Source organism: Phoenix dactylifera, unplaced genomic scaffold (genome assembly GCF_009389715.1).
Source record: "Phoenix dactylifera cultivar Barhee BC4 unplaced genomic scaffold, palm_55x_up_171113_PBpolish2nd_filt_p 001644F, whole genome shotgun sequence".
In the NCBI taxonomy this organism is placed as follows: Eukaryota; Viridiplantae; Streptophyta; class Magnoliopsida; order Arecales; family Arecaceae; genus Phoenix; species Phoenix dactylifera.
Genome location: NW_024068947.1, coordinates 39,361 through 48,866, shown reverse-complemented (window position 1 = coordinate 48,866; position 9,506 = coordinate 39,361). Strand labels below are relative to the sequence as shown.

Below are 9,506 nucleotides of genomic sequence, written 5' to 3'. Positions count from 1 at the left end.
AAAATAAAATTGTTCTCCCAAGTGCAGGAGAATCGCACAAGTAATATAACTCGGAAGTCTGAGGTCGATTCCTCAGGGAACGGTCTATGAAGTATCAGTTTAATTTCAGATTTAATTTCAGTAGTTTAAAGAAACTAATTAATAAATTAAGTTCGATAATATAGAGATGGGTAGGGATCCGGAATTTCCCCTTGACTATATTACTTTCAACAAATAAACTCGACAATTCTCGATTAAGGATCGAATAGATAAAATAGTTTTAATCATGGAATATATCGATTGAATACATGAGCCCAATGTCTAAGCATTCATCGTGCTAGTTATGTCTACGACAAATCAAATATTAGAGCGATCCATGCATCGATAAACATAAAACATGATTAATTTATCTAATAAATAAATATGCGAGAATCATAACATACCAATAGATATTAAACAATTAGAATACAAGTTTAGAGTGTACTTGATGAAAGCAACATGACAAGGGTTCATCCTTCACCCTTTGCCAAAGGAGTTAGCCTCCCATTACAAGCATCACTTCTTCCCTTTTTTTTTCTTTTTCTTTTCGGAAACAGGGCATACCATGTTTCCTTCTTCTCTTTTCCTTCAACCGTAGCAGCCGACTCCTCTATTCTTCCTCTTCTTCCCACCGAATCCGCTCCCTGAGCCTCCTCCCTTCCCTCATATATATCCTCCCCACCTTCCAGCTAGCGATGGAAAGAGGATGGGTGCGGACTCCGGATGCATCGCCGAGGATCGTGTGCGGATGGCTGCGACCACGGACGAGACGGACACGGGAGCTGATCGCGGGTGCGGATGACGTGCGGATGGCTGCGACGCTTCACGGGAAGCGGGATTGCTGGGAGATTGTGGATGCTGCTAGGTGGTCGCCGAGATGCTCACGAACGGCTGGAACGGAGGAAGAAGCGGGCGCTGATCTCGGCTGGGATCTGTGACACGGAGGGTGAGACGCGGACGCTTGAGATGCTGCTCCTCGGACGTGAATCTGGGTATAAGCTGATCCGGAGGCTGAAGATTTGCTGGGAACGAAGGCTGGCTTGATTCGCGGAGAGGATTGGGCGCGGAAGGAAACGGACGGGATGAAGATGGATCCATCGTGGGACGCTGGAGGTTGAGCCCTGTTTTGAGAAAGTAAAAAAAAAAAACGTGTGGATTCGGTTGGAAGCGATGAGCCGTGAGCTGAGCTGGGATTGGCTTGGACCGTGGACGCGGGATTGGGCGCGGAAGGAAACGGATGCTGGATATGCACGCGGGAAGGAGTTGATCACGGGAGATGGAATATGGGATTTGGACGTTGAAGTGCGAGCTCCTTCAAATGGACGCCTGAGATTGTGCACGGGAGCCGGGATGCGTGGATGCGGCCGGATTGGGGCTTGTACGCTCGGGCTCGCTGAATAAGAGTCATGTACTCTATTCTGCAGTTGGGAAGATGCATTCTTTTTAGATGAATTTATATAAAATAATGATAAAAATTATAATAAGTGCTAAGGATAATATTTAATCATGCAAATGTTAACACCTATTATTTATCATTATTTTGCTAGCATTAAGTTAAGTTAAATGGTACTTAGATCGTACTTTTGTGCTCTCATCATACCCCCCAACTAGCTTATTGCTAGTCTCTGGCAATTCATAGTAATCAATAACATGAGAGTACAAAAAGTGTTGGTTGACCCTTTGATGTTTTATTAGAACTAATTGTATAAAATTAAGTTAAGTACTCACTTTCGTAGGAATCATGGTTGCACTTAGCCATGCAACAAGCCGTTAAACCCCTAGGTTACCCTAGTGGACGAGTGTTGTCTCGTGAGGGTTTGCAGTGATGTTACCCACAAACATAATTCATAAAATGCTATATAATGAAATCTAAGTTAATACACACGTGATATATATTTTTCTCAAGCATGGCAACTATCAAAGCAAGGGGAATACTAAAATGCATAAACAGGATGACTTTCTTAGAGCACTAATACCTCCACCACAATATGGTACCGCTTGAATTTTAGGTGCACTACTCAAGTTCACAAGTGTTTACTACAGTTTATCAGAGCCTAATTCATCAAATTTTCGGAATATCTCATGTTGTTTAAAATTGTCAAGAATGGTTTGCATAAAAAGAAGGAGCTATCAATCCCAACTAAATATCCAAAGTACATAAAGGTCCAATACAATGGAGTCAAACCAGCCATTACCACATGTCATTAGGTTCAGCCCGACCAACCCTATTCATGCTTTTTTTTTTTTTTAAACACATATGGTGATTACAATAGTCCAACCCCCTAAGGCTCTAGCAAGGTCCATGTAGCGAGTTTTCGGCCAATGACTCCTGATCCAGTTGGCTCAAGGCATTAGGTGAAACACCCCTCGGGCTTAATTACTCGAACCAGACTACGCCACGAGGTTAGACTTGTCATCTCCTCATTTTCTTTTATTATTATTTTTTTAAATTTTTTTTTTTCAAAATAGAGAAGGTAAACTAAACCATATAATGTGACTGCAACGTGACTATAGGTCAACCAAGGTCGGAACATAAGGCACTTAGATGATCTAGCCGGGGTATGCAACCTCTATCTTTATGTGAAAACCAAATCAAGAACCTTATAGTACGGACAAGGATACTCGTACTTCTTTTACAGATATGGCTTAATAAAAATGTATTAAACAAATGTGAACTCCTGAGACCTTCCTATAATCATTAAATACATGTGCAGGGATCTAATAATAGGTCTCTGATCAGTCATAGGATGCATGTATTCCTTGCCTTAATAGTTGCACAAACTCAATATGAAAATACATGTGCATTTGCTTAGAAAAGAATGCAAAAACATTTTTTTTTTTTGCGAAATACTTCCCTCCCCCCAACTTAAACATGGCATTGTCCTCAATATAATAGATACAAGAAAATTATAATGAAAGACAGTAGAAAAAATAATATTGGAGAGAAGAGGAATACCTTGAGCTGTTGATATCCACAAAATAAAACCTACAAAACTAGAAAAATAATCCTAACTAATATACACATACCCTTGCCTTCATGCTCAGTCATAAGAAGGCTCCCCCAAGGAAAAGGAGTCCTCTTCATCTGCAAAATCTCAAGAAAAGGTTTTAACCTATGTCCATTTACCTTAAAAATTCTACCATCCCGTGGATTCTCAATCTCAACCGCCCCATGTGGAAAAACAGTTTTTATAATGTAAGGACCTGTCCATCTCGATCGCAACTTACCAGAAAACAGATGTAAGCGGAAATCATATAAAAGAACTTTTTGCAAAGGTTCAAAAGATTTTTTTAAAATTGATTTATCATGTAAGATCTTCATTCGTTCTTTGCAAATTTTAGCATTGTCATAAGCATCTCTGCGAATCTCATTAAGCTCATTCAATTGCAATTTTCTTGCTAGACCGGCGTCATGTAAATCACAGTTCAATTTTCTAATTGCCCAATACGATTTATGTTCTATTTCTACAGGCAGATGACATGCTTTTCCATAGACTAGCCGGTAGGGAGACATGCCAAGAATGGTTTTATATGCAGTACGATAGGCCCATAATGCATCTGATAGTTTCAAGGACCAATCTTTTCGTGATGGATTTACCGTTTTTTCTAAAATACGCTTGATCTCCCTATTGGCTAATTCTACTTGGCCACTAGTTTGCGGGTGATATGGGGTAGCAACTCTGTGGGTGACACCATACTTTTTTAATAATGTCTCAAAAGGCTTATTACAAAAGTGTTTTCCACCATCACTAATTATGACCTTAGGCATCCCAAATCGTGAAAAAATATTTTCTTTTAAAAACTTCAGGACGGGTTTGTGATCATTGGTCTTACAAGCGACAGCTTCTACCCATTTGGACACATATTCGACCCCAACTAAAATGTACTCATATCCAAAAGACTGTGGAAATGGGCCCATAAAATTGATGCCCCATATATCAAAAATTTTAATAGCAGTAATGGGCTGAAGAGGCATCATTTGCCTACGAGTTAGACTCCCAACACGTTGACATGGGTCACATGTCCTACAGAATTCGTGGGCATCTTTAAATAGTGTAGGCCAATAAAAACCACATTGCAACACCTTAGCTGTTGTTTTCTTAGAAGCAAAGTGTCCACCACAAGCATCAGTGTGACAGAAAGAAAGTACACTTTGTATATCATGATCCGGTATGCATCGTCTAAAAATTTGGTCATTGCAATATTTAAATAAATAGGGTTCGTCATAGTAATAATTCCTCACTTCGCGCAAAAAAAATTTTCTATCTATCGACCCCCAATGCTCCGGAATCCGGTTTGTAACAAGAAAATTTACAATATCTGCATACCATGGCATACTAGAAAGTGCAAACAACTGCTCTTCAGGGAATGAGTCCTTGATGGGAAACTGTGGCACTGAATCATGAAAAACTAGCCGTGATAAATGGTCAGCAACCACATTCTCTACTCCCTTTTTATCTTTAATAGTGATGTCAAATTCTTGGAGTAGAAGTATCCATCGTATTAAGCGTGGTTTGGCCTCTTTCTTATCCAGCAAATATTTTAACGCTGCATGGTCTGTGAAGATAACAATAGGAGCACCAAGGATATAAGAGCAAAATTTATCTAAGGCAAATACTACTGCAAGCAATTCCTTCTCGGTGGTGGTGTAATTCATTTGAGCATCGTTTAAGGTTTTGCTTGCATAGTAAATGACATATGGCTTATTATCCTTGCATTGTCCTAGGACAGCTCCTATCGCATAGTCGCTAGCGTCGCACATAATCTCAAAAGGTAATGACCAATCAGGTGGTCGCACAATGGGTGCAGTGCTAAGCATAGACTTCAACTTTTCGAATGCCTCCTGACAGGTTTCAGTCCAATTGAACAGTGTATCAAGGGACAGGAGGTTACATAATGGTCGAGCTATGACACTAAAGTCCTTGATGAACCTCCTATAAAATCCGGCATGACCCAAAAATGATCGAACATCTCTAACCGTCTTGGGTGCAGGTAGCTTAGCAATTAAATCGATCTTAGCTCTATCTACTTCCATGCCTTTCGATGAAACAATATGTCCTAGCACAATTCCCTTTGGCACCATGAAATGACATTTCTCCCAATTCAGAATCAAATTCTTCTCCATACATCGAGCTAAGACTGCTTGTAAATGTGACAGGCAATCATCAAATGTGTCGCCAAAAATGGAGAAGTCGTCCATGAATACTTCCAAAAACTTCTCGTTCATGTCTTCAAAGATGCTGAGCATGCATCTTTGGAATGTTGCAGGTGCATTACACTACCCGAATGGCATTCGTCGGAAAGCAAATGTGCCAAAAGGACAAGTGAAGGTAGTCTTCTCTTGATCTTCTGGTGAAATTTCAATTTGATAATATCCCGAATAGCCATCGAGAAAATAATAGAAATCATGTCCTGCAACTTTCTCCAACACTTGGCCTAGGAAGGGTAGAGGAAAGTGATCCTTTCGTGTGACTAAATTCAGCTTTCGGTAGTCAACACACATGCGCCAACTCGTCGGGACACGAGTTGGAACTAGTTCACTTTGTTCATTTTCTACCACTGTCAAACCCGATTTCTTAGGAACGACTTGAGTAGGGCTTACCCACTTGCTGTCGGAAATTGGGTAAATAATACCCACGTCAAGCAACTTGAGGACTTCTGCTTTAACCACATCTCTCATCATAGGATTCAACCTTCGTTGCATTTGCCTTGTGGTTTTGGCATTGTCCTCCAAACATATCCGGTGCGTGCAAACTAAGGGGCTAATCCCCTTCAAGTCGGCAATAGACCACCCTAAAGCTCCTTTATGATTCTTTAGAACACCAAGTAATTTTCTTTCTTGGTCATGATTAAGATCAGATGAGATAATTATAGGGTAAGTATCCTCGGGTCCAAGAAAGGCATACTTGAGTTCCTTCGGTAAAGGTTTTAACTCGAGCTTAGGCACTTGCTCATGGGATGGTACTATCTTTGCTTCTCGAGGTGGCAACTGTTCAAATTTTTCTACTTTTGGTCTCCACCCATTGATCATCATGGCGTTCGAAAAATTCATACTAGGTTTGACCAACAAATCATCTTTATTGGTGCCATTAGAACACCAATCAATTAAACTATCGCCGGATGGATCGTTAAATGCTTCAGCTAACAAATATTCCTCCGCGATAGTTTCAACCCAATCAACCTCCTTACTCTCTTCGGGATCATTAGGTTATTTGCACACATTAAAAATATTTAGTTCTAAGGTCATGTTACCAAAAGAAAGCTTCATGACGCCATTCCTACAATTAATCAATGCATTAGAAGTTGCAAGGAATGGACGTCCTAAAATGACCGGAATCTGAGACTGTGAGTTCGAAGCCGGATGTGTGTCCAATATGATAAAATCGACAGGAAAGTAGAACTTGTCTACTTGGATTAATACATCCTCGACAATCCCCCTTGGAATTTTAACTGACCTGTCAGCTAATTGCAAAGTGACGGAGGTTGGCTTCAACTCACCTAAACCAAGTTGCTCATATACAGAATATGGCAACAAATTCACACTCGCCCCTAAATCTAACAATGCTCGCTCTATCCTAAAGTTGCCTATGATGCATGAGATGGTTGGGCAACCTGGATTCTTAAATTTAGGGAGAATGTTGTGCTGCAAAATAGCACTCACATTTTTAGTTAAAAATGCCTTCTTCTTAACATTTAATCGGCGCTTGACAGTACACAAGTCTTTCAAAAATTTGACATATGAGGGTACTTGTTTGATTGCATCAAGAAGAGGTATGTTGATCTTTACTTGTTTAAAAAGCTCAAGAATTTCAGAATTAGGTTCGAACTTTTGCAACGGCTTTAACCGTTGTGGAAAAGGTGGAGGAAAAGGACATTCAACTTTCTTGGTAAAAGTTGGGACCTCAACTTCTTCTTTGTCCCTTTCATCGACTTTGGGAGCATCAGAATTAGAAGTGACCTGCGATCTCAATGGGATGGTCTGATCAATGACTTTCCCATTACGCAAAGTCATAATGCTTTTTGCATATTCTGTATGCGAACTAGAAGAAGTCATATTATTACTACCGTGCACTTGTGGATTAGGTTGGGGTTGAGCTGGAAGCTTACCCTTCTCTTGGGTACTTAGGACGGTAGTCAACATTGACAATTGGTTCCTTATATCTTCAAAATTTCGAGTATTTTGAGCATTGATATTAGCTTGACCTTGTAGAAAAGTTTGTATAGATTGCAAGGTATCCTCGATATTCGGCTTTTGGGAGGGTGGTGATGCAAAAGTAGGATGTGCAGGTGGAGGAGCTGAATGGTGTGACTATTGAGGATGATCATTTCTCCACCTAAAATTTGGATGATTCTTCCAACCAGGGTTATAGGTATTCGAGTATGGATCGTTATAAGGCTTTTGGTAGGAGTTCATAGCATTTGCTTGATCGTGCAAGACTTCTTTGAATGCCGGTATGGTGGGGCAATCTGTAGTGGTATGACCCGACATATCGCAGATACCACAATACTCGTTTCTAAGCTCTATAGTCTTGACAGGCTCAACCTTCCTAAGCTCAATTTCTTCTACTTTCCTAGTGAGGGCTGCCATTTTAGCATGAAGATCATCCTCAGTTTTGAGGTTGTAAAGGCCTCCCTGTACAGAGCTAGTAGGCTTAGGTAAAGACTTATTGTTTCTATCCCCGTTATCCCAAAGTTGGGCAGTTTCAGCAAGGGAATCCAAATACTCCCACGCCTCATCAGGGTGTTTTTCTAAAAATCTACCATTGCACATGGTCTCTACAAATTGTTTCAACTGTGGAGATAAACCTTCATAAAAGAAGCTAATGGTTCTCCAAGTTTCGAATCCGTGATGAGGGCATGAGAGAAGAAGGTCTTTAAATCTTTCCCAACATTCATAAAATGTTTCATTATCTTTTTGTTGGAAATTGCTCATATGTCTTTTCAAAAAGTTGGTCCTTTGTGTGGGGAAGAACTTCTTTAAAAATTCTCTCTGCATATCTTGCCAAGTTCTTATTGATCTAGGTCGCAAAGAGTTTAGCCATGTTTTGGCCTTATCCTTTAGAGAGAAAGGAAACAATGTCAGCTTGAGGACATCCTCGGTGACATTTGGCACTCTAAATGTAATGCTCAATTCTTCAAAATCCTTTAAATGAAGATACGGACTCTCGGACTCTAACCCGTGGAACTTGGGCAGTAATTGAATTACCCCGGGTTTGATGTCAAAATGTCCTACATTATCAGGAAAAATTATGCATGAAGGCTGACTAGTCCTAGCCGGTTGTAGGTATTGTCTTAGGGTCATAACATTGGGTTCTCGTTCTCGATTGTGGTGACTTCCCGCATCTTCATTTAAATCAGCCATCTCACAAGGTGTGAGATACTACGAAGGAATTTCAGGGATGTGTCCTAAGGGATGATCTAAAGTTGTACGACTTAATCGACCAGTATCGTCCCTATTCCACTTTAGCATGCAAAATATTTCCCTCTCTTTTTTTTATTTTATTTTTTTAAAAAATATAAGTATCAACTAAAGATAACCTAAAACGACACCCTAAAACAAAAATCTATTCACAATCAAACATGCAACAAAACATTACACCTCAATTTCTAATATTTTTCTTAAATTTCTAGACAGCTCCTAACTGGTTTGAAGAGGGCACCTAAGCCTCCAATCCGGTCTAATGAACCGAGTTGACCAGGTAAGCTCCCAGGTAAGTGGAGGGGTCACGATGCGTTCGCAAAGGTCCCACTTAAAACCCACTTGCCTCGAACAGATGAACTGTCTCCCTTATATGGACAAAGCTTGCCTAGACATCAACTAAGCCACAGAGCGAAATTGGTGCAACTTTCGGTGGTCTTCGTCCTATTGAGCTCGAATGTCCTTAGGGGCCAACGTCTAGTTGATTTTAGTTAAGCTTAGGATATTTATGCACTGGGGTGATTTTTGGGCTAAGGACGAGTGATGAAATCCCGACCTTATCTTTTTAAATGGGTTCAGCCCTTAGAATATTTTATGCTGATGCCTTATACTATATGCAACAATCAAGAGATTTTTTTTTTTTAATGTTTTATGGCATGACATTAAATTTCATTAAATAGGTGATCAAGCAAATTATTTATTTATCTTTTTTTAGAAATTTTATGAGTTGAAGTTTGAAATTTGAATTCTGAAATTTAAAATTTGAAATTTGAAATTTTAGTTTTTTCCTCTCTTTTTTTTTAATTTTTGAATAATCACCCTTGATCTTTTTTTAAAGTTTTTTTTTAAAAAAAATTTTCAATTAGCAACAAGGGTTAATGAGATATGATAACAATAAAATTCTGATTCTAAAAAAAAAAATGCAGAAAATTTAAAACAGAAAGCAGCAAGGTTTCGTATTAATCTAATGGTCTTAAAAGTCTCAGAATGTCAATCAGACCGTTCAGATTATTGAAAAATGTGTCTTGCACCAGTTGACCAAATTTGAGTCCAATCAGACGGCTACTTT

At 39.5% G+C, this 9,506-nt stretch overlaps 1 non-coding gene across 1 annotated transcript; it reads left to right on the top strand.

The window, feature by feature from the left end:
- Positions 1-7,859: 7,859 nt before the first annotated feature.
- LOC120108923 lies at positions 7,860-7,968 on the top strand. The gene has a single exon (XR_005510041.1). It is a non-coding gene; the product is annotated as a small nucleolar RNA R71 (small nucleolar RNA).
- The last annotated feature ends 1,538 nt before the right edge of the window (positions 7,969-9,506 follow it).